Raw genomic sequence first — 9,406 nt, forward strand, 5'->3', positions numbered from 1 at the left:
GGGATCTAGATGGAGTTACTGGCTCCTGGGTTCAGCCCTGGCCATTGCAGCCACTTTGGGAGAGAACCAGCAGATTCTCTCTCTCTCTCTCTCTCTCTCTCTCTCTCTCTCTCTCTCTCTCTCTCTCTCTTCCCCTCGCCCTTCTTCCCCTGTCACTCTGATTTCAAATAAATAAATAAATGTTAAGAAAAAAAAGTATTTGAGCCCCTGCCACCCACATGGGTGACCAGCAGAATTTTTGTCTCTGGATTCAGCCTTGCCCAGCAAAATCGTTGCCAGCAAAATTTGGGGAGGAACCAGCAGATGGAAGATCTTTTTCTTTCTCTCATTCCATTTTTCAAATAAAACAACGTTTTTTAAGTATGTTAAAAAGATGTCTTGGGGATGTGTTCCATAAGACCCATAATGTATAAAACTTGGTAGTATAATTTGCATTCCTTAACAATATATTTCAAAGAAAGGAAAGAAAAGAGAGAAGCTACAGATTAATAGGAGACAAAGCAACCAAGTGCAATCTTTGGGCCTTGTTTGCCTCTTCTTTTTTTTTTTTTTTTTTAAGATTTATTTATTTATTTATGTTACAGACAGAGAGGGAGAGATGGACAGAAAGGTCTTTTATCTGCTGGTTCTCTCTCTAGATGGCTACAACGGCTGGAGCTGGGCCAATACTAAGCCAGGAGCCAGGAACTTCCTCTGGGTCTCCCACATGGGTGCAGGGGGCCAAGGACGTGGGCCATCTTCTGCTGCTTTCCCAGGCCATAGCAGAGAGCTGGATCAGAAGAGAAGCAGCCAGGACTCGAACCCGTGCCCATATGGGATTCTGGCACTGCAGGAGGAGGCTTAGTTTACTGTGTCACAGCGCGGGCCCCTGGTTTGCCTCTTGATTAGAACCAGACAACTGTTTTCTTTAATGAGGAAATTTGATTGGAAATTGAATAATATTAGGAACTAGTTTAATTGTTGTAGGTAATAGGGATATGTTTTGTTTTTAAAAGAGTTCTCATTTTTTGAGAGACACACACTAAACTATTTATGGGTAAAACACTATAATGCGTAATATTTGCTTCAAAATAATCGAGGCAGGAGAGCATGGGAGACAAGGTGAGAATGTGATTAAACAAGGACATCCTGCGTTGATGCTTAATGTGGTACTTGCACTTCATTGTACTATTCTCTCTCTTGTAAATAGTTGAATTTTTCCCTCTTATAAAGTTTTAAATATAATTTTTAAATATTTATTTATTTGAAAGGGAGAGAGCAGAAGGAGTGGGGGGGGTTGCAGAGAGAGAGAGCGCGCTCTTCCATCCACTGGCTCACTCCCCAAATGGCTACAACAGTAAGAGCTGAGGCCATCTTGTACAGTTTTCCCAGGCCATAGCAGAGAGCTGGATCAGAAGAGGAGCAGCTGGGACTAGAACCGGCGCCCATATGGGTTGCCGGCTCTTCAGGCCAGGGCTTTAACTCGCTGTGCCACAGCACCAGCCCCTGGATCTGGAATTTTTGAAGGCAATTTGTTGCCCTTTCCCCACTCCCACTTTAAAAATAAACTAATTTCTGGGCAAGTGCTTGGGGCAGTGGTTAAGATACCACTTGGGACACCCACATCCCGTATCAGAGAGCCTGTTCAAATCCTGACACTTGGCTCCAGGAATTCCAGTTTCCTGCTCATGAGCACCCAGGTGATGACTCAAGGACGTAGGTCCCTGCCACCCTCGTGGGAGACCTAGACTGAGAGTCAGTTCTGACTCTGGCCTGGCCCAGCCTCAGTTGTTACAGACAGGCAATAGAGGAATGAACCAGAAGATAGACGATATCGCTGTCTCGCTCTCACTCTGTCTCACTCTCGCTCTCTCTGCCTCTCAAATAAAATGAAAATGAAGAAATTTTAAAAAATTTAAATAATAATAATATATTAACTAATGTGAAAGTTTGCATGTTTCTTTGTGTAGCTCTGGGCGTAAAGGCCGAATTTGCCTTTTAGGCTGGGGAGAAGGCCCTTGGACTTGGTAGAGCCAAGATGTCACTCTTGGAGAAGGAGTTAAAGAATCCTGCACAAGATGACCTTGGAGAGGTGAGCCTCAGAAGCTTAGATTGAATCCCAATGGAGCAAGCAGCCATTGAAGGCTCAGAGCAGAGAGGTGACATGATCAGATTTATGATCAAAGATCATGCCAGCTACGGTGAATTGGATTGAGGATTTATAGGGAAGGCTGTCCACCCCATGCTGAAGGTGCCTGCAGGCAGCATCCTCAGGAAAGAGAGCTCTGTTCCCAAAACTCTTCTACCTCTCACGCTAACCAGCTATCTGTCATAATAAATATGCTTGAGGCCGGCGTCGGAGCTCACTAGGCTAATCCTCCACCCGTGGCGCCAGCACACCGGGTTCTAGTCCCGGTCAGAGCACCGGATTCTGTCCCGGTTGCTCCTCTTCCTAGTCCAGCTCTCTGCTATGGCCCGGGAGTGCGGTGGAGGATGGCCCAAGTGCTTGGGCCCCTGCACCCACGCGGGAGACCCAGAAGATGCTCTTGGCTCCTGGCTCCTGGCTTTGGATTGGCCCAGCTCTGGCTATTGAGATTCTTTGGGGAGTGAGCCAGCAGATGGAAGACCTCTCTCTCTGCCTCTGCCTTTGCCCCTCTGTAACTCTGCCTTTCAAATAAATAAGTAAATCTTTAAAAAAAAAAAAAAGTTCAGTGTTTGATTGGCATCGTGAAAATGACACGATGTGATGCAGGAATATATTACTCTAGTTGGCTCAGGCTAATGAAAATAGGATAAAGGATGCCATATAACATGTAAATAAAAACAGGTGTTTGGCCTAGCAGTTAAGATACCTGGTTATCCACCCATGTTGCGGCATAGCAGGTAAAGCCGCCACCTGTGAAGCCAGCATCCCATATGGGGGACAGTTCATTTCTCGGCTGCTTCAGTTCCATTCCAAGTCCCTGCTAATGAAGTGGGAAAAAGCAGTGGAAGATGTCCTCTGCCACCCATGTGGGAGACAAAGATAAAGCTCCAGGCTCCTGGCTTCGGCCTGGCCATTGCCACCATCTGGGGAGTGAATCAGATGTAAGATCTCTCTGTCCTCCGTGTCTCTCCCTCTTCCTCTGTAGCTCTGACTTTCAAATATATATATATATATATATATATGTATATATGTATATATATACACACATATATATATATATATATATTTTTTTTTTTTTTCAAGATACCTGCCCCCTACTGGAGTACCTGGGTTTGATTCCTGGCTGTCGCTCCTGACTCCAGCTTCCTGCTAAGGTACACCCTGGGAGGCAACAGATGCTGACTCAAGTGGGTGGGCCCCTGTCACCCACGTGGGAGACCTGGATTTAGATCCTAGCTTCAGCCTGGCCCAGCCCTGGCTATTTAGGCATTTGGGGAGTGAATCAGCAACTAGGAGAGCCACTCTCTCTCTCTCTTTCCCTCTCTCTCCCCCCCCCTTCTCTCTTTTCTCTTCTGTCCTTTCCTTCCTCCCTCCCTCTCTTCCTCTCTACCTCTCAAATAAAAAAAAAAAAAAAAAAAAAAACACAAAGATGCGCTTATGCCAAATGAAGCCTGCATGATCTCACAGCAGACAATTCAAAAGCAAATTTCACAGCAGCCCTAATGTTCCGAGTCCAAAAAACTGGATGTTTGAAAAGAACACTGATGAATGGTCAATCATTTTTAAAATGATGTGAATGAGACATTTGAGTGTTTACTCATTCTCTTCAACGATCTAATGGAAAGTTCTGGACTAAAATTAGGCTTTTTTTTTTTTCAACCATTCTGCATTAACTGAACCCAAAGTCCAGATACTATTTCCTGTTCCCAATTCCAACAATAATTGCTTTAGATACTCATTTAATGCAGATGTAAGTAACACTGACTTAACTGCAAGAGAACAAGACATTTTTATGAAGTTACCAAGTCACATCTCGTTAAAATGACATTAGAGGAATGCTGTCTGGCAAAGTTTTTGCAAGCTATTAAGTCTGATTATCTTGAATAAATAAACAAAGCCTCAAAATTAGGAATACCATTTTGTATTTTTGCTGTGACAGAGTTATGTGAACAAGTACTCTCTGCATATTGTTAATGTTAATTTAAACTAAATTACACAAGCAGATTATACAGAGGACCTACACTGGGACCATATTTTGCTACTTTTTCCAAAATTGATGATTATCTTTCAGCAAAGCAACATCATTCATTACAGTAAGTTAATGTCATTAATGTAAATTGTTATGAGTTTGTGGTTATTTAATTTATAAATTTACTTGGATTCCATGTTTATATAAGCACTATAAGCATAAGGATCTTATAAATAATTTATGCATGTAACATTGTGATATAAATAAATTTTTGACAGTGAGGAAGGGACTTTGTTTTCTTTTAAAACAAAATTAACAAAATTAAAAGATGGAATGAACATTACTGGATTTTATTTTAAAGATTTATTTATTTATTTATTTGAAAGGCAGAGTTACAGAGAGGAAGAGCCAGAGAGAGAGAGAGGTCTTCTATCCACTGGTTCACTCCCCAGATGGCGGCAATGGCCAGAGCTGGGCCGATCCAAAGCCAGGGTCCAGAAGCTTCTTCCAGGTCTCCCATGTGGGTGCAGGGCCCCAAGGACTTGGGCCATCTTCTACTGCTTTCCTAGGCCATAGCAGAGAGCTGGATCAGAAGAGGAACAACCAGGACTACAACTGGTGCCCATATGTGATGCCAGCAATGCAGTTGGTGGCTCAACCTGCTATGCCACAGTGCCAGCCTCCATACTGAATTTTAAGAAATGCTATTCTGGGGCCGACACTTGGCATAATGAATGGGCACCAACAACTCATATGAGCACTGGTTCAAGTTCCAGCTGCTCCACTTCCAATCCAGCTCCCTGCAAAGGTGCCTGGGAAAGCAGTGGAAGATGGCCCAAGTTCTTGGAATCCCATCCTGGCTGTTGCAGCCATTTAGGGAGTGAACTAGTGGATAAAAGACTTCTCTCTGCCTCTGCCTCTCCTTCTCTGTAACTACATCTTTCAAATAAATAAATCTTTTAAAAACATTAACTTTAAAAAAAGGAATGCTATTTTGCCATGTTATCCTTGTTGCTTAATTAAATTGTAACCTGAGTGCAATAAAATTGTAATTAATACACTACCTCTAGAGTGGTGAGAAATGGCAAACCAGAAAGTATAATACAAAGGTGAGACATTTACAACACAAGGTAGATGCTGAAGAAATGCTTTTTAATTATTTATCTAGGAAAGATGAAATAAGATATATGAAGTTTCGAAAGGGTCAGGTGTTTAATGTGGTTAATATGCCCACATCCCACCCCACATTAGAGTACTCGGGTTGGGTACCCAGCTCCAGCTGCTGACTCCAGTTTCCTGCTAATGCAAACTCTGGAAGTCAGTAAAAATTGGGTTTCTGCCACCCACGTGGGAGACAGAGGAGAGGACTATTTGAGGATAAAGAGAACATCACTTAATATGTGAAGCAAAAAGAAAAAGCCGTGACTTAGCGGGTGGGGCCTCCACCTACAGTGCTGGCATCCCGTATTAGCGCCAATTTGAGCTCCAGCTGCTCCACTTCCAATCCAGCTCTCTGACATGGCCTGGGAAAGCGGTGGAAGATGGCCCACGTCCTTGGGCCCCTGCACACACGTGGAAGACCTGGAAGAAGCTCCTGGATACTGGCTTCGGATCAGCACAGCTCCGGCCATTGAGGCCATTTGGGGAGTGAATCAGTGGGTGGAAGATCTCTGTGTGTGTGTGTATCTCTTCCTCTCTCTTTTATTTCAAATAAATAATAAGACAAGAAAGAGCTAAATAAGCAGAGCATTTGCAGTTGAGGATCAATTCACTATAGCATGTTATTCCCATATGCAAATCTCTGTTTATTTCTGAACAAATTCATTATCTTTGGAGAATTCCTCCCTGCTACTACTGAGTTTGACACTTCCTAGAGACAGTGGGAGCATGCAGCTCAGGCCCAGTCTTTGAGCAGACCAGACTGCTACTCTGATGTTGGATTTTTTTTTTTTTTTTTGACAGGCAGAGTGGACAGCGAGAGAGAGAGACAGAAAGGTCTTCCTTTGCTGTTGGTTCACCCTCCAATGGCTGCCGCGGTGATCCGAAGGCAGGAGCCAGGTGCTTCTCCTGGTCTCCCATGGGGTGCAGGGCCCAAGCACTTGGGCCATCCTCCACTGCACTCCCTGGCCACAGCAGAGAGCTGGCCTGGAAGAGGGGCAACTGGGACAGAATCCGGCGCCCCGACCGGGACTAGAACCCAGTGTGCCGGCGCCGCAAGGCGGAGGATTAGCCTAGTGAGCCACGGCGCCGGCCTTATGTTGGATTTTGAGGAATTGTACTGGCATCAAGTGTGGAAGCAATGATGTGGTTGATTGGTGGGTGCTCAGAGATGGACTGATTGAAATGAGTCTCTTTTGTGATCAGCTGAATGGAGGGGTTGTCATTGATTGAGCTTACAAAAACATGTCTACTGGAATGAGTTTATCATTGATCAAGTGACTGACTTCAAGTTGTTACCATGGCTAACAGGAATATCAATCTTTCCCTCAAAGTGTGAGAACCAAAAAAATTGTCAGTACTTTTATACTAGTGGATAGATATGATGGTGGAAATTTTCTTCTGATTGATTTAATCATTTAAAAAAGATTTGTTTGAGAGGTAGAGCTACTGACAGAGGGAGAGACTGAGAGGAAAGTCTTCTATCCACTGGTTCACTCCCCAAACGGCCTCAATAACCTGGAACTGGGCTGGTCTGAAGCCAGGAGCCAGGAGCTTGTTCCAGGTCTCCCACGTGGGTGCAGGGGCCCAAGCACTTGGGCCATCTTCTACTGCATTCCCAGGCCATAGCAGAGAACTGGAGAGGAGCAGCCAGGACACAAACGGATGCCCATATTGGATGCCAGTGCCACAGGTGTAGGCTTAGTCCTCTACGCCACAGTGCTCCTCATTTTAATTTTTTAAATGAAATAGTAAAGAAAGGTCATCAGCAGAAAGGGCAAGTGGAGAGGTAGAGGTGTTGCAGTGACGGGTGTACACTAGTTGTTTGTCAAAGCAGGAGAGGAAGTGGACTAGAGACATTAGTGGATAGAATTAAGGTCTTGGGGGCCGGCGCCATGGCTCAACAGGCTAATCCTCCGCCTTGCGGCGCTGACACACCGGGTTCTAGTCCCAGTCGGGGTGCTGGATTCTGTCCCGGTTGCCCCTCTTCCAGGCCAGCTCTCTGCTGTGGCCCGGGAGTACAGTGGAGGATGGCCCAAGTGCTTGGGCCCTGCACCCCATGGGAGACCAGGAGAAGCACCTGGCTCCTGCCTTTGGATCAGCATGGTGCGCCGGCCGCAGTGTGCCGGCCGCGGCGGCCATTGGAGGGTGAACCAACGGCAAGGGAAGATCTTTCTCTCTCACTGTCCACTCTGTCAAAAAAAAAAAAAAAGAATTAAGGTTTTGGGGCCGGCGCCGTGGCTCACTTGGTTAATCCTCTGCCTGTGGCACCGGCAACCCTGGGTTCTAGTCCCGGTTGCTCCTCTTCCAGTCCAGCTCTCTGCTGTGGCCCAGGAAGGCAGTGGAGGATGGCCCAAGTGCTTGGGCCCTGCACCCTCACTAGAGACCAGGAGGAGGCACCTGGCTCCTGGCTTCAGATGGGTGCAGCGCGCCAGTTGTAGTGGCCATTAGGGGGGTGAACCAACAGAAGGAAGACCTTTCTCTCTCTCTCTCTCTCTCTCTCTCTCTCTCTCACTGTCTATGTCTAACTCTGCCTGTCTAATTAAAAAAAAATTTTTTTTAAAAAAAGGAGTTAAGGTCTTGTGTGGACAGATGAGTCAGCATGATGGTTTTGGGTTTTTCTTTTGTTTTCCATGGATTGAGCTATATGGGTGTTGATTTCTTTACTTGAAAGTCGGATTTACAGAGAGAGAGAACAGGCAGAGAGAGAAAGAGGTCCTCCATCCGATGATTCACTCCCCAATTGGCTGCAACGGCCAGAGCTGCGCCAATCCAAAGCCAGGAGCAGGAGCTTCTTCCGAGTCTTCCACACATGTGCAGGGGCCCAAGGACTTGGGCCATCTTCTACTGCTTTCCCAGGCCATTGCAGAGAGCTGGATCAGAAGTGGAGCAGCTGGGACTCCCATATGGGATGCTGGCACTGCAGATGGTGGCTTTACCCACTACGCCACAGCGCAGGCCCCTATGATTGAGTGGCTTTTATCTGCTATGGCACAGCGCAGGCCCCAGAATATATATTTTTTAGCTTATTTGTTTTGCATTTATTATTACACTGTCAAACCCACTCAATAGTAGAAAGAATAACATAATGAACCCCCTGCGTCTATGCAGCTATGGCATAGCAGGTGAAAGCCCCAGCTAAAGGGGAGAGGAGGCAGCGCTGCGGCTTAGTTCCTGCGGCGCCTGCACCCCATATGGGCGCTGGTTCTAGTCCCAGCTGCTCTTCTTCCAATCCAGCTGCTCCTCTGCTGTGGCCTGGGAAAGCAGTAGATGCCCCAAGAGCTTGAGCCCCTGCACTTGCGTGGGAGATCCTGAGGAAGCTCCTGGCTCCTGGCTTCAGATCAGCTCAGTTCCTGCCATTGCAGCCATTTGGGGAGTGAACCAGCAGATAGAAGACCTCTCTATCACTCCCTGTCACTGTGTGTAACTCTACCTCTCAAACTAAAAAAAAAAAAAAAAAAAAAAAAAAAAAAAAGTGCTCCAGCCTGCAGCACCAGCATCCCATATGGCTGCTCCACTTCCCATCCAGCTGCCTGCTAATGGCCTGGGAAAGCAGTGGAAGATGGCCCAAGTCCTTGGGCCCCTGCGCACCCACGTTGGGGACCGGGAAGAAGCTCCTGGCTATTGGCTTCAGCTCAGTTCCAGCTGTTGCAGCCATTTGGGGAGTGAACCAGCAGATGGAAGACCTCTCTCTCTCTCTCTCTCTCTCTCTCTCTCTGTCTCTGTCTCTACCTCTCTCTGTAACTCTTTCAAATAAATAAAGTAAATCTTAAAAAAAGAAAACAGTTAAAGCCAATAATTTAAAAAATATTTTGCAATCTTTTATCTATTCCTCCACTGTGTTTTCCCCCTAGAGAATCTCAAAGCAAATCCTGTACAAGGGGGCTTCAAAAAATTCATAGAAAAATGGAATAAAAAGAAAAGGTTAGTGGGGGTGGAGGCGGAGAAGAGGCCTGTGGCAGGAGTGGGCGGGACTGGAGTGGGCAGGGCAGCTGGGCCCAACCTGAGCCGAGAGGGAAGGCAGCTCTGGAGAAGCAGCAACAATATGGGTGTTTGGGAAACTGCTTAGGGCTGGAGGGGGTAAGTCTGGCAAGGGCAGCGGGAACACCTCCCCACCCACCCACACACCCCACCACCACCACCACCACTGCTGC

The sequence above is a fragment of the Lepus europaeus genome, chromosome 1, assembly GCF_033115175.1.
Source record: "Lepus europaeus isolate LE1 chromosome 1, mLepTim1.pri, whole genome shotgun sequence".
Lineage (NCBI taxonomy): Eukaryota > Metazoa > Chordata > Mammalia > Lagomorpha > Leporidae > Lepus > Lepus europaeus.